The 26,878-nt window shown below is 42.0% G+C and overlaps 2 non-coding genes across 2 annotated transcripts; both read right to left on the bottom strand.

Moving 5' to 3' along the window:
* Nucleotides 1-12,931: 12,931 nt before the first annotated feature.
* Nucleotides 12,932-13,034, bottom strand: LOC130464654 (small nucleolar RNA R71). Its single transcript, XR_008925020.1, has one exon. It is a non-coding gene; the product is annotated as a small nucleolar RNA R71 (small nucleolar RNA).
* Nucleotides 13,035-20,023: 6,989 nt separating this feature from the next.
* LOC130464638 (small nucleolar RNA R71) lies at nucleotides 20,024-20,126 on the bottom strand. The gene has a single exon (XR_008925008.1). It is a non-coding gene; the product is annotated as a small nucleolar RNA R71 (small nucleolar RNA).
* Between the last annotated feature and the right edge of the window lie 6,752 nt (nucleotides 20,127-26,878).

The following is a 26,878-nucleotide window of genomic DNA, read 5'->3' as shown; positions in this document are numbered from 1 at the left end:
TAATGCAACGGATTTTCATGCCTACTGCAATGATTTTAGGCGTTGCATCTGACTAGAAATGTAGTAGTGATACGCTCTAAAATGTCGGAATAACACTAAAGCTGCGAATCAGTAAAATTTCTCAACCAGGAGCCCAGCGCTAGAATAAAACAGCATTACCCTGGCTTGCGTTAGAAAATTCCAGCTCCCAGACTTTATGCGCCAGAAATTTCTAACGATTGCGACGAGGAAACCAAAAAAGCCATCATGGCCAGCGCCTAAAAATCCTACGTCGGCCAAGCAAGCGCTGGAATATTCCAGCGCTGCTCTTGTGCGCGCTGCTACTTTTTAGAGCACGCTTGTTTTTCCTCGCATTTAAGCCCGCAAATCATAACTTGAAAATCTAGAGTCCAGTCTATCGTCCAACCAATTCGGATGACCAAAATACGCATTTGCCTTAAGCATTACATAGGTCTGGCTAAAAATACCCATTCCGGAACGCATATTTAAAATTGCGTCGAAGGTCCTCTCACGGAATTAAAGCCTCATTAAGTCAAAATTAACAAAAAATCCGCATTAGCGTTTACCAATAAAACCCAAAGGCCAGTACGCGCAAATTACTTTTCATTTGCATCGGAATGCTGAACGCTTGAGTGCACAAACGCTCAAACGAAGGGTAAAATTTGGTAAAATTCAAGCCACGAGACAAAATTGAATACAAGAGGAAACTGCACAAATACTTGCAGGCGCTGGAAATTTCCAGCGCACAACAAGAAAGCGCTAGAAAGTTCCAACGTTGTAACTTCAAGCGCTGGAAATTTCTGGCGCCACTAGTTCCATTCTCGATAATTCTCGCATACTCTGGGATTAGACTGAAAACGATTCGCAAATAATTATTGTCTAACCAATAATGTTTATGAATGGCATGACACCATTCAAGCTAAAAAAAATCCGATGTTCACCTGAGTTAAGTCTTTTAGAAAACTACTGTTACCTAAGTAATCGAGCCATTCCGAGTCTGTGTAAAAATAATGTCCAATCCACCATCCTAAATGTCTGCCCTATAACATTGAGTCGTCCGTATTACTTGGCGCTAAATCAATACATCCATTGCAGAAATATTCTGTCAATCCGATGACCACTAACCAGAAGCAACTCCCGACGGAGGATTAATTTATAATGATGGCCTCAAGCCACAACTCCTCAAGGCCAATCGCCTCCGAAAGTGCATCCAAACTCGGGACAGGAATTATGCCCGACCATGACACTCTAAACGACAGATGCCCAGATCAGCATGCCCTCGGGCTACTGTTTGGACTCGAAAAATGCCCCATTAAGGGAAAGCCTGAGATAATGACCATCGCACTACAAGACGAGGAATTTGATCCCACCAAGCTGATTACGCCCTCTCCAAACCCGGAAGAGAAACTTAGCCGCGGCTGGCGCAAGACCTTCAAATGGACCAATGCCAAAGGAATAAAATTTAAAATGTCCGCCAGAGAAGGCCCGATGTTCGACGAGTCTTAATCCGAATACGAGTCTGACAATGGTGAATCTATAGATACCCTCAAATCTAGCATAGACCCCAAAACTTCCACCCTAGAAGATCTTTTTAATGTAATGGTTAGCGACTTTAATAAAATAAATACAATTCATGAGTACACGCCCCTTGAAAGTCTGAATAGTCAAAACGAACGCCTTGCCAATAACTATACTGAAAATAAATATGACTAATTAATCAGCGACGCGAACGAGCAAGAATATGAAACTCCCATAGTCGAAGACACTGAATCAGTAAACATTGGAACCGAGGAAGATCCTAAATTAATAAAAATTGGCTTAACTTTAACAACCACTGAAAAGGCTGGCTTGGTCTCCACCCTTAAAGAATTCATAAGCGTCTTTGCATGGTCTTACAAAGACACGCCCAGAATAGATAGAGAAATTGCCGAACACAGAATACCGCTGGATCCTAAAATGACACCGGTAAAACAAAAGCTACGAAAACGCAAACCCGAAATAGCTCTAAAGATCAAAGAGGAAGTCACAAAGCAGTTAGACGCAAGATACATTAAAGTATCTAATTATCTAGATTGCGTGGCTAATGTAGTCCCAGTTTCCATAAAGGACGGGAGAGTGCGAATGTGTGTAGATTTCCGCGATTTTAACAAAGCTAGTCCTAAAGATTACTTCCCGCTACCACACATCGATATACTGGTAGACAATACTGCGGAGCATGCTCTTTTCTCCTTCATGGACGGGTACGCTGGCTATAACCAAATCCTCATGGCCGAAGAGGATATGGAGAAAACTACCTTCATCACCCCATGAGGCACATACTGTTACACCGTTATATCATTGGAGCTGAAAAACACAGAGGCCACTGTAGGGTTTTTTTTTTTCTTTCCCAGCGAGTGGTTATTATATTTCCCCTACGGGTTTTGTAGTTTTTGAATTTCGAAGGAGTCGCCACCAAAAAAATATTTAAGGGTCCGGTTTGGAAAGACCAAAGTTGACTCTCATGGATAAGGCCTTGAGTCTTAGAAACCGAATGTGTGAGATTCGGGCAAGGGAACGAGATGCTTATTTTGCGAGCTTTAGAAATACATTTGAGTGCAAGACAAGGATTGTTTTCGAATAACCCTAATCATGACACTAGGTTGGTTAGAACATGCATTTAGGACATAGAAATTTCTACTTGTATGTGGTCACGTTGCTTTAAAGTTAATTAAAGGAACCTAAGGCCGGTTTGTCCAAGAATTATCTTTGTTAAGCGTGATGTAACCTTTTGTATGTTGTTGCATTTAGTATGTGAGGTGATGAAAGCAATAAACAAGTAAAGCATCATCACAATAAATAAAGGAATTATTGAAAGTGCGCACAAAACCACATCACCTTAAAATAAGGTGAGTAAAGAGTGCGGAATTGAAATTGCAAGAATAAAGGTGCGATATTGAAATGCGGTATTGAAATGCGATATTGAAATGTGCGTTATTGAAATGCGATATGGATATGTGCGGTATTAAAATGCGGTATTGAAATTGTATTATTGCATTTGAGATCCGAACGTCAAACGACTACTTAATAATAAGTGCGTCCGACACGGATTCAATTCTAAAAATCTCAACTTTAAGATAAGTTTCTCATCATAAAGAGTCTTAGATTTTGGTTATTGAAATTGAAATTGAACAATGAACTTGAATATTGAATTTTGAATATTGAACTTTGAACATTGAACTTAGGAGGCTTAATTCTTAAAGTCCAAACCTTATCTCAACTTTAATGTGCTCCACCATTTTGACATTGATTCTAGTTTAAGGAAGTGATTACAAACAACCTTAAACATCATGGAATCTTGAAATATGACTTATATTTGAACATAAAACATGAATGTTCATAGGTTTTAGTTTAGAAAAGGGATTGCACTTTCCATAAACATCATTGAACTTTTTGAAAAGGTTTGGATTTTGTAAAAATGTGTGATTGTTGTAAGTAACACTTTTGTGAACAAAAGTATCAACTTTACTAATCGTTTTTTAAATTAAAGATTGAATCTTGTATGGAATATTTGAAATGGTGCTTGGACAATCATTTGGGAAGGATTTCAAGAGTGAAACCTCCCCAAAGATGGCACCTTTGGCATAGTTTTTCCTAGTTAATCATGGGCATGAACCCTAATGATAACATCACTGGAATTTGCATTTAGAAAGGTAGAAGAGTAGAAAACATTGTAGATTTGATTAGGGATTCAGAATTACCTATTTAGGATTAGGTTATCTTTCCGATTAGTGCTCCCAATTGCTTAAATGCTTGGAATTATGTAGGAAATTGTAGTTTAGAACTTGATTTTTTGTATTTGATTTTTGAGAGAGGATTTTGAGATTAAGACGATATTTTAATGATTTTGCCCCCTTTCAATTGTTTGGAAATGAGGGTTTAAATAGGGGATTAACCGGCTAAATTCCAAAAGCCAGCTACGCCTGGCGCAGGGCCTGCGCTTGGCGCAGGTGACATGGCTCAGAATCTGCCAAAGCAAGGACGATGACACCATCCTTGCCTTTTTCTTGTATTGTTGTACCTTTGTACGGTTTGTACGAAATTGGCACGTAGTGATTGCTTGGGTATTAAGGCTTGATTTGCGTATAAAAACGAGCCTTTTGAATTTCGATTTCGTGTTTGAACTCGGTTTTACGGGACGGGGCCCGGCATGCTCGATTTTATGGGTCGGCACCTGAATTTGGATTGCTTAATGTCATTTTGACTGGAAAAGGCCTTGTGAAACCAATGGAGAGGTCCATTGGGTGAGATTGTGTTTGGATTTTGAAATTCATTTTTGGAAATAGAATTTTGTACGGAGTTCCGTAATGGGAACGGGCTCGGGGATTGGACTTTGGATTTTGGATTTTGGAATACATTTTAGCAATTGGGACTTCCGCACTGAGTTGCACCAACCACCTAGCAAGGATAATAGTATCTTCATCATCCCATTAGGGGACACACGATATAGGTGTCTACAGCCACCTATAAACGAACGACAACCACGTTACTACACGACATGATCCACAAAGAAATAGATGTCTACCTAGACGACATGATAGTTAAATCCAAGGACCGGCAAGGTCACCTACCGCCCTTAAGAAAATTCTTTACCAGAATTTTGAAATACAATATGCGACTGAACCCGCAAAAGTGCACATTCGGAGTGACTTCAGGCAAGTTTCCCGGATGTATAGTTAGCACACGGGGCATCGAGATCGATCCATCCAAGATCAAAGCCATAACTGAAACACCCCCACCGATGTCTGAGAAACAGATTCGGGGATTTTTGGGCAATCTGCAATATATTAGTAGGTTCATTTCCAAACTTACTATGACGTGCAAACCCATCTTCGGAAAACTCAAGAAAGAGGAAAAATCCGAGTGGGATGAGCAATGCCAGAAGGCTTTCAATAAAATAAAGAAATATCTGGGTACCCCCCTTGTGCTATCCCCACCAAGGCCAGGCATTCCTCTATGCTTGTATCTAATAGTTACTGACACAACATCAGGTGTAATGCTCCCACAGAACGTAGAAGGATCTGAACGAGCCATTTACTACCTAAGTAAGAGTTCATCCAATACAACACGAAATACACTAAACTTGAAAAAAAATTCCTTGCCCTAGTTTGGGCATCCAAGAAACTCAGGCACTACATGCTAGCACATACCGTTAACATCGTATTTCAACTGGATCCACTAGAATTCATACTAGAGAAACCCGCTGTAAGCGGTCGCCTGTCGCGATGGTTGGTACTCCTTTAGAATTCGACCTATAATTCATACTCGAGAAGTCCATCAAAGGCAAACCAATAGCCGATTTTCTGGCAGAACTCTCTAGGAACGAAAACACCACCCAGAAGCGTACCTCCTCCCAGATGAGGAACTTTTGATGGTAGAGGACGACTACTGGACATTATACTTTGATGGCGCATTCAACCAAAAAGGATGCGGCATCGGAGTACTCCTCGTCAGCCCAAAAGGTGCACATGTTTCGATTTCCATCAAGCTAGACTTTTAGGCCACCAACAATGCCGCAGATTACAAGGCATGTATAGTAGGGCTGGAATCCGCGGCAAGCCCTGGAATCAAACACCTTCGAGTCTTCGGCGACTCACCCTTGATCATAAATCAAATATCAAGGAGATGGAAGGTGCGAAGCTCTAGTCTCTCAAAGTATCAGGCTCACCTAGACCAAATAGCCGGGCAATTCGAGGAAATCGAATTCACATACTTACCACGAGACGATAATCAATTCGCGGATGCAATATCTAAACTGGCTTCCATGCTCAACATCTCGAATGAGATGGACGAAATGAACCTCCGAGTCGAATGGACAGAAGAACCTGCCTACTTTTATGCCATTGACGATGAACCGGAACCAGCGGCAGAAAAACCCTGGTAAACGGACATACTCCGCTACAAAACAAATGGAGAGCTCCCACCAGACACGTTGCCACAAGCCAAACGCGCTCTACGACTGTTGCCTTCCCAATATGATTTATGCCTAGGAGAGTTATACAAATATACACCAAACAAAATCAAAATGTTGTGCATCCATCAAGACCGAGAAAAATGATTGATGGAAGAATACCATAATGGCGTATGCGGTCCACACATGAATGGAAGAATGCTAGCCAGAATAATATCACGCTCGGGCTATTACTGGACCACTTTGGACACAGATTGTAACCATTTCATCAAAACATGCCCCGAATGCCAAATATTTAGTAACCTGAACCATTTACCTTCCTCAGAACTGTACACTTTCACCTCCCCCTGGCCGTTCTCTACCTGGGGTATTGACATAATTGGAAAAATCACACCAACAAGTGTCGGAGGACATGAATACTTCCTAGTCGCGATTGATGATTTCACCAAATGGGTGGAAGCATGCTCATTTTCTTAAATAACGTCCAAACATGTCGCAAAATTCCTGGAAAGAAAGATTTTCTGCAAGTATGGAGTTCCACATGAGCTCATAAGCGACCAAGGTTCCCACTTCAGGGTCGAAGTCCAAGACTTACTCGAAAAATACCGAGTCAAACATCATAAATCATCACCATACAGACCCCAGATGAACGAAGCAGTCGAATCAGCCAACAAGAACCTCAAAGTTATAATTGAAAAAGTGGCTGAGAATTACAAAGACTGGCCTAACAAGTTAGGAGTAACTCCATACTCCCTATTGGCATATCGAACCTCTATCCGCACATTTATAGGAGTAACTCCATACTCCCTAGTATGCGGAATGGAAGCTGTTAAACCCATAGAATTAGAAGTCCCTTCGCTTTGCATAGTCTTGTAAAGTAAGTTACCCGAGGCAGAATGGGTACAAGCTAGGTATGACAAATTTGTCCTACTTGACAAACGAAGATTAAGGGCCCCGCACCACGTGCAAGTGTATCAGAAATGTATAACGACACAATTCAACAAAAGGGTTAAACCTCGCAACATCAAAGAAGGCGACTTCGTACTTAAAGAAGTCTGTGCACCAACCACGGACCCCCGAGGTACATTCCAACCAAACAGAACCGAGCCATACTTCGTGCAAACCATCCTCCCAGACGGTAAAACTATATGACATTGATGGGAAAGAATTTGCAAACCTCACTAATCTAGATCAGTTACAGAAATATTACGTATAAATAAAAAGACCGGGAAAGAGATCAACTCAATAGGCAAGCAATCATAGCTCGCCCCTTTTCCGAGGGAGATTAAATAAACCGAGAAATTTTCAGCAAATCAAATTAATTATAGCAAGGCATTCAACAAGACTATTCAGACCTCATAAGCTAGGCTCACGCATTTCGGGGAAAAGAGAAAAAAAATACCAGGAGAAATACAACACAAGTGACATAGAGCGCTGGAAATAAATAGCGCAGCATATGCAGCGCTTTAAAATACCAGCGCTCCCTAGCCACGCGCTAAAACATTTCAGCGCTCCCCAGTCAAGCGCTGGAATATTTCAACGCCTTCGCTTAAGTGTTCCCAACCTTTCCTGCACGCCAACAAGAAAACTTTGAACACTTGGGGGGGGGGGGTACACGCCGCACAATCCCTGCGCGCAATATAACCAGAACTACGCACGACCTGATTCTAAACTAAGTTTACTTAGGGCGGATACATAGGCAATCTAAAAATAAACGGACTTGGTCCAAATAATTTGCAAATCTTTTTTTTTCCATAAACTTTGAAATTATAAAATTTTTAAAAGTACAAGTTTTATTGTCTATGCAACGATTCTAAGGGAACCCATACATCAAACTAGGGAGCACCTCTACTCCTAGGCTTACATCACCAAAAGATGAGTGCACGCTCGAAGTCTATAGAATTCGGATCAACACGGGCAACCATCACCCTTACATATGTAGCTCGAATCTCGAAACGCCGCCAAGCCTTCTCCAAGCGCATCCACTTCTTTTTGAAATTTATAGCTCTAAAAAAAAAACACAGCCACAAACGAAGGGGAAAAACCTTGCCTCTGCGGAGGCAAACCTTGTACCAAATCATAGACTTTCCATTCTTCTTCCCAAGAGGAACGTGATCGTAAAAACACAAAGCACGGTCCGCACCTTTAAAAGACCTTAAACAAAGTACACGAGGTCGATACATAAACCAATACCTTTTACGCGCCAAAGCCTGTATTTCGGTCATGAATTCAAGGAGAATTTTATCACTGGAAGCAGACATAGCGCAAGGAGAAAAAGGCATAGCATGAGGATAAAGATCGAGGGCCCCTCCACCCTCTATTTATGGCCACGCCAAGCAAGAATTCGAGTTTTGTTAAAACGGATGTACAAATTAGTACTTCAGTAGAATACAGAAACCGACGCTGGAAAAGTCCAGCGCTCAGATTTAAGCGTTAGAATATTTCAGCGCTGCCCAACCAAGCGCTCGAATTTTCCAGCGCCCGCAAGACGGTATCGCGTAAACTCTAGCAGTCATGCAGATTTCGATTTTCAAGCTTCCTATCTTGCGTAAACTCTGTTATAGGTCAGCTATTGTAGGACAACCTGAATTCAATTACTTTCCTAAGATTATGTACTCAAACACGATTTTCGAATAAAAAGTTTACGTTGACTAAAATTCTGAAAAGCATTGTTGACCCTAAAACTGAAAGCGCATTGTTTACCGGTTCTCCGGTAATATCCTTCTATCTCACATGCATTCTTTAGGACGGGCATATTGCATATGGGGCATTTGGTTGGATGGGTAGTTGTGCCCCTCCTAGTTTGGTTTTAGGCCTTGAGGACATGGCCTAATTCAAGCTTGGGGGGGAGTTTTTTTGTGTAGTTGCCTATTTGTGATGCTCATGTCTTGGAAATCATACCTTATGTGCACTTGTATATATTAGTTTCTTTGTTTTTAGTTTGTTTTTAGTTTGATTTTAGTTTCTTTTAGTTTCGTTTGTTTTCTTTTGTTTCTTTTTGTTTTCCTTTTGTGTTTTCTTAGGCAATATTCTTGATTTGGGCAAATAAAATTGGAATTTGTAGGCTAGAATGCTTTTATTCCTAATTGGTAGATGTTTGTACGGTTTTCAATGTCTTGGGTAGAATCTAGGATTTAGGTGTCAAGAAAGTTGGTTGAACTTTGGGTAGCATGCGTCTTGAACCCTTGGCTTGTGGTAATTGAGATGGTGTCCATCTCTCTAGTGAATTGAAACCGGAGAGAGTAGTATTTGCTCCCATGTGAGGATCATGTTCATATTAGCCCAAACATATGTTTACATATATTGAGTGGCATGGATACTTGGCATTGACTTTCTTATCTCCCGGGTTTGACTATTTCCTTCCCGAGACCGCGACCGAACCACTTTAGGGGACGATAGAGGCATTTCTTTCGCTGACTATTTTTCTTTTTAGTTTAGGACTTTATTTTCTACTTTTCTCATATATTTTTGTTTGCATTTTCCCCCTTTCTAGCCATTTGAGCCTTGCCCCTTCATTTCTTATAAGCACATTACAAGCCTAATAGCCATTGTTTTATTTATACCCTTAGAAGTGATAGTGAAGCTTTGAGTTATGATGCTTGATGGTTTTGAATGATTATGCAAAGTTGAGGAATGATTGATGTTGGTATGAATGGCAATGTTTGGGAATTATGTTTTATATAGTGAATAAATGATGCATATGCAAAAAGAGAATGGAAAGTTGTGAAAAAGCCAAAAATAGAGAAAAACAAGGCATTAAGAAAGTTTTAGTTTAGTTTTGTTGTTGAATAAGCTTGGGGTTACCCCAAATAAGTGGTATGAGTTTATTTTGGTTCGATTTGCTTGAGTTGAGTTCATTCATTGCGCTTCACTTTAGGTATGAGCACCAATTACCAAATTTGTTCAACACCTTACACCTAGCCTACGTTATACCCTAAAAAGTCATCTTGACCCTTTTGAGTTGAGTCTTTCTCGGTGGAGGGAGGATTTGGTCAAGTTTATGGAATGGGATTTTCATGCTAAGATGTCGGATAACCTTCTCTTCTCCCTTGCAATTCTTGTTTTCCGTCGCCTTCGCGGCGTCTTGAGAAACAATTCTTAAGGGTGGATGGGATCTAGAGATTTGACGTGGTATGCTCGGTTGAAGGGGAATTGATAAGTGCTTGCCCTTAGTTCTCTTTGCTTGTCATTTGAATCTTTCACTCGACTTAGGACATTGGTTAGCGTGTATTTGTTTATTTGGTTAGTAATATAAGCATTCTTTCGTGCTCGTTCCATAATAAAGGCCCTTTTCTTGGATTTTGTAGTTTAATTTTACTTTCTTTCTTTTCTATTTTCTTTTCCTTTCTTTCTTTCTCTTTGTTTGTTTTTCATTTTAGGTCTTGCCTTGATTCAAATTTTTGGAAGAGTTTTGGGTGATTCTCTTTGGAAACCCTTGCGAGATCCCACTCGCCCTCATAAGCGATTGTGGGGTTTAAAGAGCTTGTTGCATACGCTTAAATGCAACCGTGATTCCTACGAAGTGAGTTAGGATGTATATTCTTGTAGTTCTTGTTTTTGTAGTTTTTAGAATTCGAATAATTGCTCATTCTTCCCTATTTCGTGCTTAGTTTGCTAGAGACTAGAAAACGCCTAGCTTGGGGGAGTTTGATGAGCGACATTTATGTCGCTCTTAGCTTAGGATTTCATGTTAGTTTCTTATGCTTTTTCATAGTTTTTATAGCTTTTCGTATGATTTTTATAAGTTTCTTTCCATCTTGTGCTTTGTAGGTGATTATGGTGAAAAGTGATGGAAAACAAGTAGAATTGAGCCAAAACAGGGCTTGTGCGACCGAACAGAAGTTTGTGCGCCCGAATAGAGGAGAGCTGATAGATTCATGGAAGATGGAGCTTTGTGCGACCGAACAGCCCTTTTTGTTCGATCGCACAAAAGCCCCTTCGTGCGATCGAGCTCTGTTAAATGATCGCACAAATTAGATTTTGGAGACAGAATGCCCCAAGATTTCGTGCGCCCACACATGTTCAGCTGTTCGACCAAATTAAGAATTCAAGGGAGACATGGCGAAGAAAAGCTCATTCGACCGAATATGATTTTCTATTCGGTCGCACGTGACGAAGGAATTGGTGTTCGCTTCATTTGCTCGCACAGGACTTAATGGTTGCTCGAATTGGCTTTCTATGTTCGATTGCACAGAGGGTATGTGCGACCGAATAGTTGCGCGGGCTGCGGATTTTCGACTTTAAGCTTCTATTTGGGGAAACTTATAAATAGATTTTTCATTTAAATTTTAGAAAATTCAGTTTTAGATTAACATTTTTAGAATTCCAAAATAGATTTTCAGCATTTCTAGAGAGAGAAACTCTTCTACTTTGAAGCTTCAAGTTGTAATTTCTTCAACTCTTCTTTTAATTTCTTGCAATTCAATTCAATTCCTTAGTTCCTTGTTCTTTCTATTTTGCTTTTGTTCTTTAATTGCTCTTAATTCTTGAATTCCTCTTGCTTTGGTTTTAGTTGAATTGTTTCTTAATTCTTTAATTGATTTTGCAATTGAATGCTCTACTCTTTGATTCCTTCTTTCTACTGCTGCAATTTCATGATTGCTTGCTTAGAATCCATGAATTTCCTAGTTTCTAGCATGTGTAGTAAGTAGTCTTAGGTTAGGGAATGGGGAGAATCTAGGGGTTTAATTAGGGGAAATTGATGATTGAATTGATGATTGATTGTTGTAATTAAATTCGATTTGGTGATAGGATATCCATGCCTAATTGAATGGTAGTTGCAAATGCTATTTGATTGGGATTTGATTGGATTGCATAGGCTAGGTTTGGCAAGACATTGTGAGCCTAACTTGTGTAAGTGAATAGTGGTGCCTATTATATGCAAGTTGGTTTAGTCTACGATTAGGGGAAAGCTCTTCCGTAGATTAGACGCTTCGCGTTCCCCATCCGAGAGGTGGCGGGTTCGTCATTCGATTCTATTTGCCTATACACCAAGTCGTTGCATGATCATGATTGCTTAATTGTTTAGTTCGTTTCCCCCGATTTCCCTAGGCTATCCCGACTCCCTAGCATTTCCCTGTATTGATTCAATTCGTATAATTGTTAGCTTTAGCTTTCTAGAATACAATTCAAACAAAATCTTGTTCAAACTAGCTTAATACCTAAACTCAATGACCACCGTTTCTATTGGACGATCCCTATACTTGCCGCTATAGCAATATAGCCGGTTAGATAGTGGTTTATAAATTTTGTTTGGTCGGGTTGTTTTCTTTTCAACGACGGAAAATAGCCCTATCAAAATGGCGCCGTTGCCGGGGAACGGTCGTTGTTATTGAGTTTTGTTGAAACTAGTTTACCATTAGAAAATACAAAAACCTTGCATTCTTGTTTTTCTTTATTATTTCCTTTGCAATACTCACGTGTTCTTTGAGTTTTTATGCTTGATGGGGGTCGTGTACGTCAAAGTTCTCTTCACCCTCTTGACCTTGAATTGGAGAGGACACTAAGGAGATTGAGGCGCGTTCGAACTCGCTCATCAAGCCACAACCGGTTTGAATCCTTAAGTGTAGGCGTGGAACAAGAAGAGAGTGAGAAAGCTTTTGAAACCATGGCTCTCCCGGGTAAAGAATTTGGGTATACCAGGAGCATTTGAAGCAACATGTGGCATCCAAGCTCCCACAACTAATGCCAATAACTTTGAGATCAAGCCCGCCTGGATCAACTTGGTTCAAAGCCATCCTTTTTGTTGGAAGAGCAACGAGTCACCACATGAGCACCTCAAGAAATTCGAACATTATTGTGATACAATCAAACACAATGGTGTGACCTCGGAGTATGTGCGGTTGAATCTATTCCATTTCTCTCTCCTTGGGCGAGCTAGCGATTGGCTTGACAAGGAGGTCAAGCCAAACTCACTTCGCACTTGGAACGAAGTCACTACTGCGTTTTTGAGCAAGTTTTACTCACATGGGAAGACGACGGAATATCGCCACAAAATCCAATCCTTTGAGCAAATGCGAGACGAGTCACTTTTTGAAGCTTGGGATCGTTTTAAAGAGTACCAAAGGGAGTGCCCTCACCATGGGATCCCTAAGTGGTTGTTACTCCAAACCTTCTACTTGGGATTGAGCCCAAACTCCAAGATGAGTCTTGATGCGGGGGCGGGTGGTCCCTTCATGAACAAGACCGAGGATCAAATTGAAGAGATAATTGAGGACGTGGTCCAAAATTATCAAGCTTGGGACGTTGGTGCAAGGGACTATGATGGCAAGGGTAGGAATGATGATCGTAAAGGGTCGGTATATGTTATGGAGCAAGCTAGGATCATTGAAAAGCCTAGCTCGAGATTGGAAAAGCTAGGGAGCACACCAAGTCAACCACCATCACCATCAACAATTCCACCGCCTTCGGCTACTCTTCTCACTAAGGGGAAGAGCAAGGTGAGTTTCTATGACACTATGCCTCCGGGCACATCTTTTTGTGAAAATTGTCAAGATTATGGTCATTTCCCCAATGCTTGTCCTTTGGTGCATAATGTGTCTTATGTGGATTATGGCCCTTCTTGTGAAGGTGATTTTGATATGGAATATGCCCATGCCTTGAATGAGAGGTCTAGAAATGATAACCCGAATAATAAAAACTTTGCTAGGCAAACACCTAGAGGGCCCCCTATCTATGGATCCTACCAAGGCCATGGCCAAGGAGGTGGGTATGATAGTCAAGGCCGAGGTGGCTATAGAGCGCAAGAGTATCATGGCCAAGCACCATATGGCCAATCTCATGGTCTTGGCAATCAAGCCCAATACAATCAAGGTAGTTATAATCCCAACCATCAAGGTGGAGGGGGTTACAACTACTCTTATGGGCAATTTAGGGGTGCCTCTAGTGGGGGTTATCCGTTGAACTCGGGAGCTCCATATGGTGTTTCTCAATATCCACCTCCCGGATTCAATGGACCGAGGACCTATGGAAACCAATTCCAACAAAACCTTAGTGGTTATGGCAATGCACCTCCACCACTCCCCCCTCTCAAGTCTAATCTTGAGGCTCTCATGGAGTCGTTCGTGGGGGCGCAAGCCAAGAAGAATGTTGAGTTCGAGGATGGATTCAAGCAATCCAACACTCACTTGAAAATGATTGAGACCCAACTAGCACAACTAGCTAGCACCATCAAAGAACAACAAGTGCATACTAGTCTCCCACCCCAAGGTCAAGCACCTAAACAATTGTATTCGGTTGTGACTAGGGGTAGGATGATTCTAAATGATGGTGCTCAGCATGTTGATGCACCTTGCTCTAGGGGTGAGGATTCTACGGGGAATGAGTCTCCGGACTGTGATAAGGCGAAAGAGAAGTCTCATGTCAACAACGTGAGAGATGGTGTTAAGTCGAAGAAGACTACTCTTCCTCCTCTCCCAATTCCTCCTCCCCCCTACCCTCAAAGATTTGCCGGAAAAAGCTAGATGATCAATTTCACAAGTTTTGGGAAACCATTAGCACGCTATATGTGTCATTGTCTTTCACCGAGGCGCTTAAGAAAATGCCACATTATTCCCGGTTCATGAGAGACATTTTGAGCGGCAAAAGGACTTGTGGCACCAATGAAACCGTGCACCTAACGGAGCATTGTAGTGCTATGATTTTGAGAACGTTCCCCCCAAAGCTCAAGGATCCCGGGAGCTTCTCGATTCCTTGTAGCATCCAAGAGCTTAAGTTTGACAACGCTCTATGTGATTTGGGGGCGAGCGTAAGTATTTTGCCGTAAAAAATTTATGAGAAACTTAGTCTTGGCGATTTCACCCCTACCCCTATGTCCTTGCAATTAGTCGATCGCTCGGTTATGTTCCCATTGGGTAGGGTTGATGATGTACCCTAGTGATAGGGAAGTTGACTTTCCTTGTTGACTTCATTGTCTTGGACATCGATGAGGACGCGCATACCCCTATCATCTTAGGGAGGCTTTTCTTAGCTACGGCGGGTGCTCTCATCGATGTTCAAGGTGGCCTCATCACTTTGAAATCGGGAGACGCCAAGGCTAGTTTCAAGCTTGCTATTGATGATCAATGTTGCTCTAAAATGAGAAGTTGCATGAAAATTAACACTATTGCTTGTGTTGAGCACCATTATTCCTGTGCTAATTCTCCTAACAATCCTTGTGTTTCTAAGTGTGATATTGAGATTGATAGGAAAGTCAAGAAGAATGTGCATGAGAGCTCTTTGGTGTTAGGTGACTCCTTTTATGATGTCATCACCATTCCCGACACATTCAGGATGGATCTTGATGATGCCGGAGACAACACTCCGGCAATTGATGGTAAGAGATGCATGAGCAAGAAGTCTAAGCAAGGCGATCCTACGCCTAGGAAGAATTGGTTTGGTCCCCATCCCATGAGTGGTGATTTTGGTAAGATGTTTGTGCCCAAAGGGGCAAAGAAGTGCATGTTGACTAGTGATGACCCAAAGTTGGGTGTGTTTGACACCCCTTGACCTTTTGGGGGGTCCTTCAAGCTAATGACGTTAAACGAGCGCTACCGGGAGGCACCCCGCGGCCTTTATGCATATTCTTGGTTTGGTTTCATTGCGGTGGGTTCACACTTTCCACCATTGCCTTGTCCGTCGATTTTTCGGTGAGTTTGGTTCGGTTTTTACCGGTTCTTTGCGGGACTTGCTCCCACGGCATCTCCAGTAATATCCTTCTATCTCACATGCATTCTTTGGGACGGGCATATTGCATATGGGGCATTTGGTTGGATGGGTAGATGTGCCCCTCCTAGTTTGGTTTTAGGCCTTAAGGACATGGCCTAATTCAAGCTTGGGGGAGTTTTGTTGTGTAGTTGCCTATTTGTGATGCTCATGTCTTGGAAATCATACCTTATGTGCACTTGTATATATTAGTTTCTTTGTTTTTAGTTTGTTTTTAGTTTGTTTTTAGTTTGTTTTTAGTTTGATTTTAGTTTCTTTTAGTTTCGTTTGTTTTCTTTTGTTTCTTTTTGTTTTCCTTTTGATTTCGGCAAATAAAATTGGAACTTGTAGGCTAGAATGCTTTTATTCCTAATCCGTAGATGTTTGAACGGTTTTCAATGTCTTGGGTGGAATCTAGGATTTAGGTGTCAAGAAAGTTGGTTGAACTTTGGGTAGCATGCGTCTTGAACCCTTGGCTTCTGGTAAGATGGTGTCGATCTCTCTAGTGACTTGAAACCGGAGAGAGTAGTATTTGCTCCCATGTGAGGATCATGTTCATATTATCCCAAACACATGTTTACATATGTTGAGTGGCATGGATCCTTGGCATTGACTTTCTTATCTCCCGAGTTTGACTATTTCCTTCCCGAGACCGCGACCGAACCACTTTAGGGGACGATAGAGGCATTTCTTTCGGTGACTATTTTTCTTTTTAGTTTAGGACTTTATTTTCTATTTTTCTCATATATTTTTGTTTGCATTTTCCCCCTCCCTAGCCATTTGAGCCTTGCCCCTTCATTTCTTATAAGCACATTACAAGCCTAATAGCCTTTGTTTTATTTTCACCCTTAGAAGTGATAGTGAAGCTTTGAGTTATGATGCTTGATGGTTTTAAATGATTATGCAAAGTTGAGGAATGATTGATGTTGGTATGAATGGCAAAGTTTGGGAATTATGTTGTATATAGTGAATAAATGATGCATATGCAAAAAGAGAAAGGAAAGTTGTGAAAAAGTCAAAAATAGAGAAAAACAAGGCATTAAGAAAAGTTCAATTGAAACACAAAAAAAAAGAGAAAATCAAATCAAGAAAAGAGCAAAAAGAGTTTTAGTTTAGTTTTGTTGTTGAATAAGCTTGGGGGTACCCCAAATAAGTGGTATGAGTTTGTTTTGGTTCGATTTGCTTGAGTTGAGTTCATTCATTGCGCTTCACTTTAGGTATGAGCACCAATTACCACATTTGTTCCACACCTTACCCCTAGCCTACGTTACACCCTAAAAAGTCCTCTTGACCCTTTTGAGTTGAGTCTTTGTCGGTGGAGGGAGGATTTGGTCAAGTTTATGGAATGGGATTGTCATTCTAAGATTTCGGGTAACCTTCTCTTCTCCCTTGCAATTCTTGTTTCCCGGCGCCTTCGCGGCGTCTTGAGAAACTATTCTTAAGGGTGGATGAGATCTAGAGATTTGACGTGGTATGCTCGGTTGAAGGGGAATTGATAGGTGCTTGCCCTTAGTTCTCTTTGCTCTGCATTTGAATCTTTCACTCGACTTAGGACATTGGTTAACGTGCATTTATTTATTTGGTTAGTAATATTAGCATTCTTTCGTGCTCGTTCCATAATATAGGCCCTTTTCTTGGATTTTGTAGTTTAATTTTACTTTCTTTCTTTTCTATTTTCTTTTCCTTTCTTTCTCTTTTCTTTCTTCTTTCTTTTCTTTCCTTTTCTTGGTTTTTTTTTCATTTTAGGTCTTGCCTTGATTCAAATTTTTGGAAGCGTTATGGGTGATTCTCTTTGGAAACCCTTGCGAGATCCCACTCGCCCTCATGAGCGATTGTGGGGTTTAAAGAGCTTGTTGCATACTCTTAAATGCAACCGTGATTCCTACGAAAGTGAGTTAGGATGTATATTCTTGTAGTTCTTGTTTTTTCTAGTTTTTCGAATTCGAATAATTGCTCATTCTTCCCTATTTCGTGCTTAGTTTGCTAGAGACTAGCAAACGCCTAGCTTGGGGGAGTTTGATGAGCGACATTGATGTCGCTCTTTGCTTAGGATTTCATGTTAGTTTATTATGCTTTTTCATAGTTTTTATAGCTTTTCGTATGATTTTTATAAGTTTCTTTTCATCTTGTGCTTTGTAGGTGATTATGGTGAAAAGTGATGGAAAACAAGTAGAATTGAGCCAAAACAGGGCTTGTACGACCGAACAGAAGTTTGTGCGCCCGAACAGAGGAGAGCTGGTGGATTCATGGAAGATGGAGCTTTGTGCGACCGAACAGCCCTTTTTGTTCGATCGTACAAAAGCCCCTTTGTGCGATCGAGCTCTGTTAAACGGTCGCACAAATTAGATTTTGGAGACAGAATGCCCCAAATTTGGTAAACGACCGCACAGACTTTCGTTCGACTGCACAAGATTTCGTGCGCCCACACATGTTCAGCTGTTCAACCAAATTAAGAATTCAAGGGAGACATGGCCAAGGAAAGCTCATTCGACCGAACGTGATTTTCTGTTCGGTTGCACATGACGAATGAATTGGTCTTCTCTTCATTTGCTCGCACAGGACTTAATGGTTGCTCGAATTGGCTTTCTATGTTCGATCGCACATAGGGTATGTGCGACCGAATGGTTGCGCGGGCTGCGGATTTTCGAATTTAAGCTTCTATATGGGGAAACTTATAAATAGATTTTTCATTTTAATTTTAGAAAATCTAGTTTTATATTAACATTTTTAGAATTCCAAAATAGATTTTCAGCAGTTCTAGAGAGAGAAACTCTTCTACTTTGAAGCTTCAAGCTGTAATTTCTTCAAATCTTCTTTTAATTTCTTGCAATTCAATTCAATTCCTTAGTTCCTTGTTCTTTCTATTTTGCTTTTGTTCTTTAATTTCTCTTAATTCTTGAATTCCTCTTGCTTTGGTTTTAGTTGAATTGTTTCTTAATTCTTTAATTGATTTTGCAATTGAATGCTCTACTCTTTGATTCCTTCTTTCTACTCCTTCAATTTCATGATTGCTTGCTTAGAATCCATGAATTTCATAGTTTCTAGCATGTGTAGTGAGTAGTCTTAGGTTAGGGAAAGGGGATAATCTTAGGGGTTTAATTAGGGGAAATTGATGATTGAATTGATGATTGATTGTTGTAATTAAATATGATTTGGTGATAGGATATCCATGCCTAATTGAGTGGTAGTTGCAAATACTATTTGATTGGGATTTGATTGGATTGCATAGGCTAGGTTTGGCAAGACATTGTGAGCCTAACTTGTGTAAGTGAATAGTGGTGCCTATTATATGCAAGTTTGTTTAGTCTAGGATTAGGCGAAATATCTTCCGTAGATTAGACGCTTCGCGTTCCCCATCCGAGAGGTGGCGGGTTCGTCATTCGATTCTATTTGCCTATACACCAAGTCGTTGCATGATCATGATGTCTTAATTGTTTAGTTCGTTTCCCCCGATTTCCCTAGGCTATCCCCGACTCCCTAGCATTTCCCTTTATCGATTCAATTCATATATTTGTTAGCTTTAGCTTTCTAGAATACAATTCAAACAAACTCTTGTTCAAACTAGCTTAATACCTAAACTCAATGACCACCGTTTCTATGGGACGATCCCTATACTTGCCGCTATAGCAATATAGCCAGTTAGATAGTGGTTTATAAATTTTGTTTGGTCGGGTTGTTTTCTTTTCAACGACGGAAAATATCCCTATCAAAATGGCGTCGTTGCCTGGGAACGGTCGTTGTTATTGAGTTTTGTTGAGACTAGTTTACCATTAGAAAATACAAAAACATTGCATTCTTGTTTTGCTTTCTTATTTCCTTTGCAATACTCACGTGTTCTTTGAGTTTGTATGCTTGATAGGGGTCGTGTACGTCAAAGATCTCTCCACCCTCTTGACCTTGAATTGGAGAGGACACTAAGGAGATTGAGGCGCGTTCGAACTCGCTCATCAAGCCACAACCGGTTTGAATCCTTGAGTGTAGGCGTGGAAAAAGAAGAGAGTGGGCAAGCTTTTGAAACCATGGCTCTCCTGGTAAAGAATTTGGGTATACCGGGAGCATTTGAAGGAACATGTGGCATCTAAGCTCCCACAACTAATGCCAATAACTTTGAGATCAAGCCCGCCTTGATCAACTTGGTTCAAAGCCATCCTTTTTGTGGGAAGAGCAACGAATCACCACATCAGCACCTAAAGCAATTCGAACATTATTGTGATACAATCAAACACAATGGTGTGACCTCGGACTATGTGCGGTTGACTCTATTCCGTTTCTCTCTCCTTGGGCGAGCTAGCGATTGGCTTGACAAGGAGGTCAAGCCAAATTCACTTTGCACTTGGAACGAAGTGACTACTGCGTTTTTGAGGAAGTTTTACTCACATGTGAAGACGGCGGAATATCGCCATAAAATCCAATCCTTTGAGCAAAAGCGAGACGAGTCACTTTTCGAAGCTTGGGATCGTTTTAAAGAGTACCAAAGGGAGTGCCCTCACCATGGGATCCCTAAGTGGTTGTTACTCCAAACCTTCTACTTGGGATTGAGCCCAAACTCCAAGAGTTGTTCCGCTGGGCTTTTGTACGAAGTGCCGTTTGAGGCTTGATCCGCTGGGGAATATCCACTGGGGAAAGAGTTTTTTATTAACTCTTAGAATTTAAAAATTTGGTTGACATTCCCGGAGCTTGGGTCCGCTGGGAGTCGAATGCTTGAATCCTTGTATTTTTCGGACTTCGTATTCTAATCCTCGTATTCTCGTATTCTCGTATTCTCGTATCAAACATTAATCCTCGTATTCTTGAGATATTTATCTGTCAATGTTGGAAAAACATAAGTATACCAGTATTCGTCGGAAGATATTATGAATTAATGTTTGATGCATGGTGTAGAAAACCGTAGCAGCAAAGTACGCGCAATCAACACGGATGACCGCTCCTAGATCCTCCTCGCATGGGTCAGAGTCTGCGCCTGGCGTAAGGGCCAACACCCAGCGCAGGGCTTGGTTATATAGGGCCCCCCGTCGTGCTCTTGTATGAGTACATTCACTTGTTCCTTCTTGTTTTCTCAAAGTTCGATTGCTCTCTCCCTTTGATTTTGTTGCTCTTGTCTTGCCTCCACCTTTGTCCATTTAAGTATTTCATGTTTTGTTTATGAAATTACCTTAGGATTGCATGTAGGTCTTTTGCACTTGAAATGTTCTTGTACTAATTGATGTTGTATTTGTATAGTAGTAAGCTTCTTGTATCTTATATGAAGAAAATTGTTTGGTAGCCATTTGAACTTGAACTGTTGGAACTTTGTAGAAATTGAACTCTTGTATTTTGAATTTTGTACTTAGTACTTGTAGATAGTGACTCCACTGGTGACCTTGGTGGGTCTTGTAGGAGAATAGGCTGGGATAGCCTAAGCGTTGTTGTAGAATTTGAATACCTGCTTCGGCATGGATAGCCTAGGCGTTGGTGTAGAACTCGAATACCTGCTTCGGCATGGATAGCCTAGGCGTTGGTGTAGAACTCGGATACCTGCTTCGGCTTTGATAGCCTAGGCGTTGGTGTAGAACTCGGATACCTGCTTCGGCATGGATAGCCTAGGCGTTGAATTTGAATACTCTTTTAAAATGGAGGTCCCTGGCTAAACTTGTATTGCCATTGGGGATATTTAGACTCTTGATTTTTTTACGGGCTAGTATAAGATAGCCTCCAGACTTGGATGTTAATTTTTGTATCTTGAATATTTTGGTATCCCTCGTCACACTCGGAGGAAACTTGCCGAATGCTCGACCAGTCGAGCGGCTATGGAGGATGCTTCTGATAATGAAGCGGCTGAGGCAGATCCACCGCCTGCTGGTATGGTCCCGAGGGGAAAACCCGTTTTCAAGGGGGACGACTAGCAGTTCACATACCTTGTATTCCACCCAGAGTTTCACTTGTCTCAGCGGCCACGCGCTGGTTTGGTATGCCTTGTACTATGATTTGAGCTTTCTATTTGAACTTGTATAGGTTTGTATTGATCCACCCTTTTTGTAGACTGGTAGGGAAGGGATACGAACGTTTTGGTGTTTGGAAAAGCTTTGGACTATCTCTCCGACCATTCTTGACGTCGAGGAGACCCGGGCAACTTAGGATCAGACCTATTTTGCTCCTTTCTAGGAGGCAACAAGAGGCTTTAGAGGGAAGGTGGGTGTCAAATCCCGGACACAAGCCTTGCTGGAGTAATGGTGGGACACCACCAACATATTTCACATGGGCTGGGGGGAGATTACTATCACCCCCTTCGAGTTCGCCATGGTCACTGGTCTCTCGTTTTCTCAGAGGGAGGTGGTTTTCGACTCCGACTTGAGATGGCATTCTGATGGTGTGAGGGACTGGATCGCCGATAGCAAGTCCTACGCTTCCGTGGAGGTGATTTTGACTATGACTGGCATGACAGCGGAGCAGAGGGTTCGTCTCTTCCTTCTGGCTATTGTAGGACGATTAGTTGCCCCTGGCAGGAATTTAAGGAAATGTGTCCTTCACCCAAGGTGCATTAAGTCTAATACCAAGGTTCAGATTAATTACGAACAATTAATTCAGTGAGATCAAGTGATCGGAACAGCTAGCTGGAGCAATGCTTTCGATCAGTGAGTTCTGATCTATATTAGACTCACAGCTTACTCTTGACTGAACCTATAAGGTCACACCAATGGCATGTAGTAGATCACCGGATTAAATGAATCGGAAATTCATTTAATAGGTTTTCGGGAATTAGTTCAGAAAAACATATTATACGATACGACCTTGCATCGGAATCGTGTATCGTATCGCGAATATTCGTAAGCTGGGCGAAACAAATAATCGTATCGTACGACGGTGATTCGTCGTGTACGATACGATAAATAATAGCCGTAAGGCATTAGTCGCGAATACGAGCCGCAATGGAGTTGCCGCCCCGTCGAGCCAAGCGCGCATGCGCGCAAGGCCCAACAATCCAGCAAGATTGCGCGTAGCAAGCAAGCCAGCCCGCGGCACGAGTGTGCTCGCAGTTGGGCAGCAGCGCAGCAAGCGAGCAGCAAGGCCCACGGCCCACTACTGTGTTGCTTGGCTGCCGCGTATGGGCTTGCGTGAGTGTGGGCATGCGTGTGGCCGGTTAAGGCCTTGTGCCTTGGCCGGTTACACACAATATAACCTTAGGGTTATATTCCACACTCTACAATAGTTTTCCCTACCCTAAACCTAATTCTGAAATTATGTTGTTTCAGTTTTGCTCTCTACTCAAAACTGTTCTTCCCGAAAAAGCAAACACTCTTGAATATTGTCTAAGCTACGATTATCAAGACGGATCTGAACGTGTCAGTGAACCAAATAGAGGAACAACAATTGGAGTTCTTTGTTCCTGTTCGTTAATACTAAACTCGGGAAAACACGCTTCAAATGTAAGTATGCTTAATCAGTGCTTTATACATGTTTCCTGGCTTTGGGGATGTTCCACACATGTTATATGTTTAATTGTATTCCCCTACAGGAATAGTCGCGTACTGGTGGGCTTTTTGAGGTCTTTGGGCGACTTGAGGGATGTTTCAGGCCTCAACTGGGGTGGCTTGGCATATGGCCACCTTTTGTATTGGATGAAGAATTCTTCCCGGACTTCCCAGGAGAGTTCGACGAGTGTAGCTGCCTTGTGGAGAGTGCTGGAGGTATTTAAGACTCCTTGTATTTTGTATTTTGTACTTGCATGTTTGTATGTCGAATTTTGTATGCATAAGACTTACTGATGCCTTGTTTGCTTTTCAAGATTTGGGCCTATGAGCATTTTCCTAGCTTGGCGCCAGATCGCCCTAGGGTTGCGGCTTACCCGTTTGCTGCCTCTAGGGAAGGAGCGGTGCGCAAGAGTGTGTCTTTGGCGACCTTTCGTAGAGATTTACGGGTTTTGCCTTTTAGAGAGGTGCATTTTTGAATTGTGTAGGATTTTATCCCATTTGTACTTTGCATATTGACTGAGCTGTCTGTCTTGTACGTGGTCTGGCATCCTTTTGTTATTGCGCCCACACCTGCTTCGGGTATGCAAGCCTTCTACTTATCTGGACGGCGGGTGCTTTTCCTGAGGGTTTATAGCCCCATGTGGTATCTGGGTGAGCGAGTGACTCTTCAGCACAGTGCAGGAGGCAGGTTTGTCCCTTTGTATCCTTTGGAGTCCATGTTGTCGAAGACTGTTGATGTTATCCAGATCTATACGGAGGCTGTGGAGGCTGGTGGTGAGTCCATTTGTCTCCCGTGGGAGAGGTTTTTAGATAGGAGGGCAAGCTATGGGGACCTCCTATTGAGACTTGCTCCACCTGTTCGCTTTGTGCCGCCGGTGAGTTTTTGGATTTGAATCTTGTATTCTTGTATCATTGAATCTTGTATAACTGGAACATTGTATGTGTGCTTGTAAGCCGAGGAGATCGACTCGGAGGATGTTCCCTATGCTGATAGGGTCCTCCGCTTTGTGGACTCATATGGGGAGCAGGGGGAGATTACTGTTCCGATGGCCTCTCCTCCAGATAGGATGGCGACTGATGCTCTTCCGAAGTACTATACGGCTGTAAGTGCCTTTGTAATTTCTTGAAATTGGTTTTAATCTTGTATTTAGGAATTGATTTTGAATTTTGTATGCAGGCGCCTCGGGCGAGAGTGCGTCGTGGGATGCTTGTGATTGACGAAGCATTGCATCAATCTGACGAAGAAGCTTGCTGGCCGGGACAGAGAGGTGAGTTTATTGATCCCGAGGTGTTTGTATTTTTGAAACTTGTATATGGATATCTGATGCATGAATTTTGAACTTTGTATAGGAGCGTCGTCGAGGCCACAGGGAACCTGAGGGTAGGGGTCCTCGAGCTGGTATTTCGATGGAGCAGACCGGGCAGAGCTTAGGTCGGGGCCTGGGCTCTAGTGCTGAAGCTCGCCAGCGGCACTCAGATGCTGGTTGGGGAAATATCCCCCATACTTCTACCCAGCCATGTAGGCATTCATATTCTTTGAGAGGTACAGGCAGTCAGATGCCTTTCACGCCTTCCCCTGGTGTCCCCTTAGGAGCGAGCAGTTCTCAGCCTTGGGGTGCGGCTTCTTGGACTCAGCGGTATAAGCTGGAACGAATGCGCCAGGTTCAGGATACGGAGATGTAGCGTCGGTTTGCTGCGGCTCGGTCTTATCAGTTTCTCCCCTATCAGCAAGGACCTCAGCGGCCTTCTGGTACTCTCCGCATTTCAGAGCAGGAGCCAGCTACCCCCGGGACAGAGATGGACCAGGAGTTGGAGAGGCACATGAGCCGGAACAGGAACAAGGAGCCTGTGATTGACATTGTGGCCGAGGATGACTCGGACTGATCCTGCATGGTAGCGAGTTCTAGCTTTGCCTTGGTTGGGCTTGTGTATGAGGATTTTTTGTATGGATTTTTTGTAGTTTGTTTTTGTATTTTGATATGTATGGTTTGAATCTTGGATTTTGTATGGTTTGAATTGGTATGGTTTGAATTTCTATTGTTTGAGTTTTGCTATGTGTGATTTTTCAAGGTTTGAATTGAATTTCGTATGCGTTGCGTGTGCATTTTGAAATTTGTGTCTATATGTATGCATGCCAAATGAAAAATATTTGCCATTTTTTTCGGGTGTATATACCCACTATTAGCCCCCACTTTGACTGAGGTTTTTTGGTTTAGAAAAAGCGCAAGTCAAAGTATATTCAATGTTTGCTCATGCATATGATGACTTTGAAAAAAAATTGCCCATTTTTTCGGGTGTATATACCCACTATAAGCCCCCACTTTGACTGAGGATTTTTAGTTTAGAAAAAGCGCAAGTCAAAGTATATTCAACTTTTGCTCCTGCATATGTTGACTCGACTTAGGACGCTGATCTAGAACTGGAATGGTTTTGAATTTTGAACAAAATGACCCGACCCGGGTTCTGATTCCAACTGCTTGAAATTGCGCGGCTTGCGACTTCTGGAATATTCGGCATAAATCATTGGAGCTGATTTGGTTGTACAACGCCATGAGGAGTGCGTACTTGAAGTGATAAAGTGGTTGTTGGGCTAGTCCTTTTGCAGGCCCTGCGCCTTTGGCGCCCAGCGCAGGTGGTCCTTTCGAGTACCACCGTAAGTGCTGGTTTTTGTATAAATGGGGAGCATTCCGGATCACTTTTCTTGCACCAATCCTTCACTGCTCTTCTTCACCCTCTACTTCTTCACCAAACGAAAGCAAATGGTTGTGTCTTTCGAAAATGCCTTGAACTCTTGGCTTGGTTCGCTAGGCAAGTTGGAGAAAAGGGAGCTAGATAGCATGCATCTTGAGGTGCTCGTCTCCTTCCGGTTCGTGAAACTTGATATGCATTTCAACCATGCTTCTTTGGAGGCTTGGGATCCGATTCACCACGTTTTCCGCTTCGGTAACAACGAGGTATGTCCCCTCCCTGAAGAGTTATTCATTCACCACGTTTTCCTCTTTGGAGGTATGTCCTCGTATTCTGTTTCTAGGTTTATTCATTCCTCGTTAATAAAAAAAGTCATTATTCTGTATTCTGTTTTGAGGTTTATTCATTCCTCGTTAATAAAAAGGTCATTATTCTGTATTCCATATTTCGTATTCCGTTTCAAGGTTTATTCGTTCCCTGTTAATAAAAATTTCATTATTTCGTATTTCGTATTTTGCATTCCGTTTCGAGGTTTATTCATTCCTCGTTAATAAAAATATCATTATTCCGTATTTTATATTTTGTATTCTGTACTCCGTATTCCGTATCTCATATTTTGTACTTTGTATTCTTTGATCCGTGTTCCGTGATCATTCCGTATTCTGTATCCGGGTATCATCCGTATTCTGTCCTCATTCTCAAAAGAAATCAAGTTATGTATCTGTTTTCGAAAAACTCTGCTCCACCAGTTGAACGTCTTCAATGACTCTGTGAGAAGTCAGTTCAAGTCAGTAGATTCCCGATGACTCGTGAGGGAGCTATTGGCATTCCCAGTAATGACCCTTCAGTCAAATGTTATCACTCGGGGGCTCGTGAAACCCTCGTTTGGACATGGTTTTAACCAGGCTAGGTCCTAGATGCACTCCGTCTACCAATACTTTGATTGTCGTCTTGCTCAGACTCAATCAAAGTGGGGGCTAACTATAGATGCCTACATTTGTCCCTAGGCCCGACACGGTGTGTTCGATGATGAAACCAAACACCGCTTGACTAAGCTTTCCTAAATATGTCACGAACGATCCATGACTGACCGATGATCCCGTAAACCGTATTT

The sequence above is a fragment of the Spinacia oleracea genome, chromosome 6 (genome assembly GCF_020520425.1).
Source record: "Spinacia oleracea cultivar Varoflay chromosome 6, BTI_SOV_V1, whole genome shotgun sequence".
Taxonomy (NCBI): Eukaryota; Viridiplantae; Streptophyta; class Magnoliopsida; order Caryophyllales; family Amaranthaceae; genus Spinacia; species Spinacia oleracea.
This window is presented reverse-complemented; position numbering and strand designations above follow the sequence as displayed.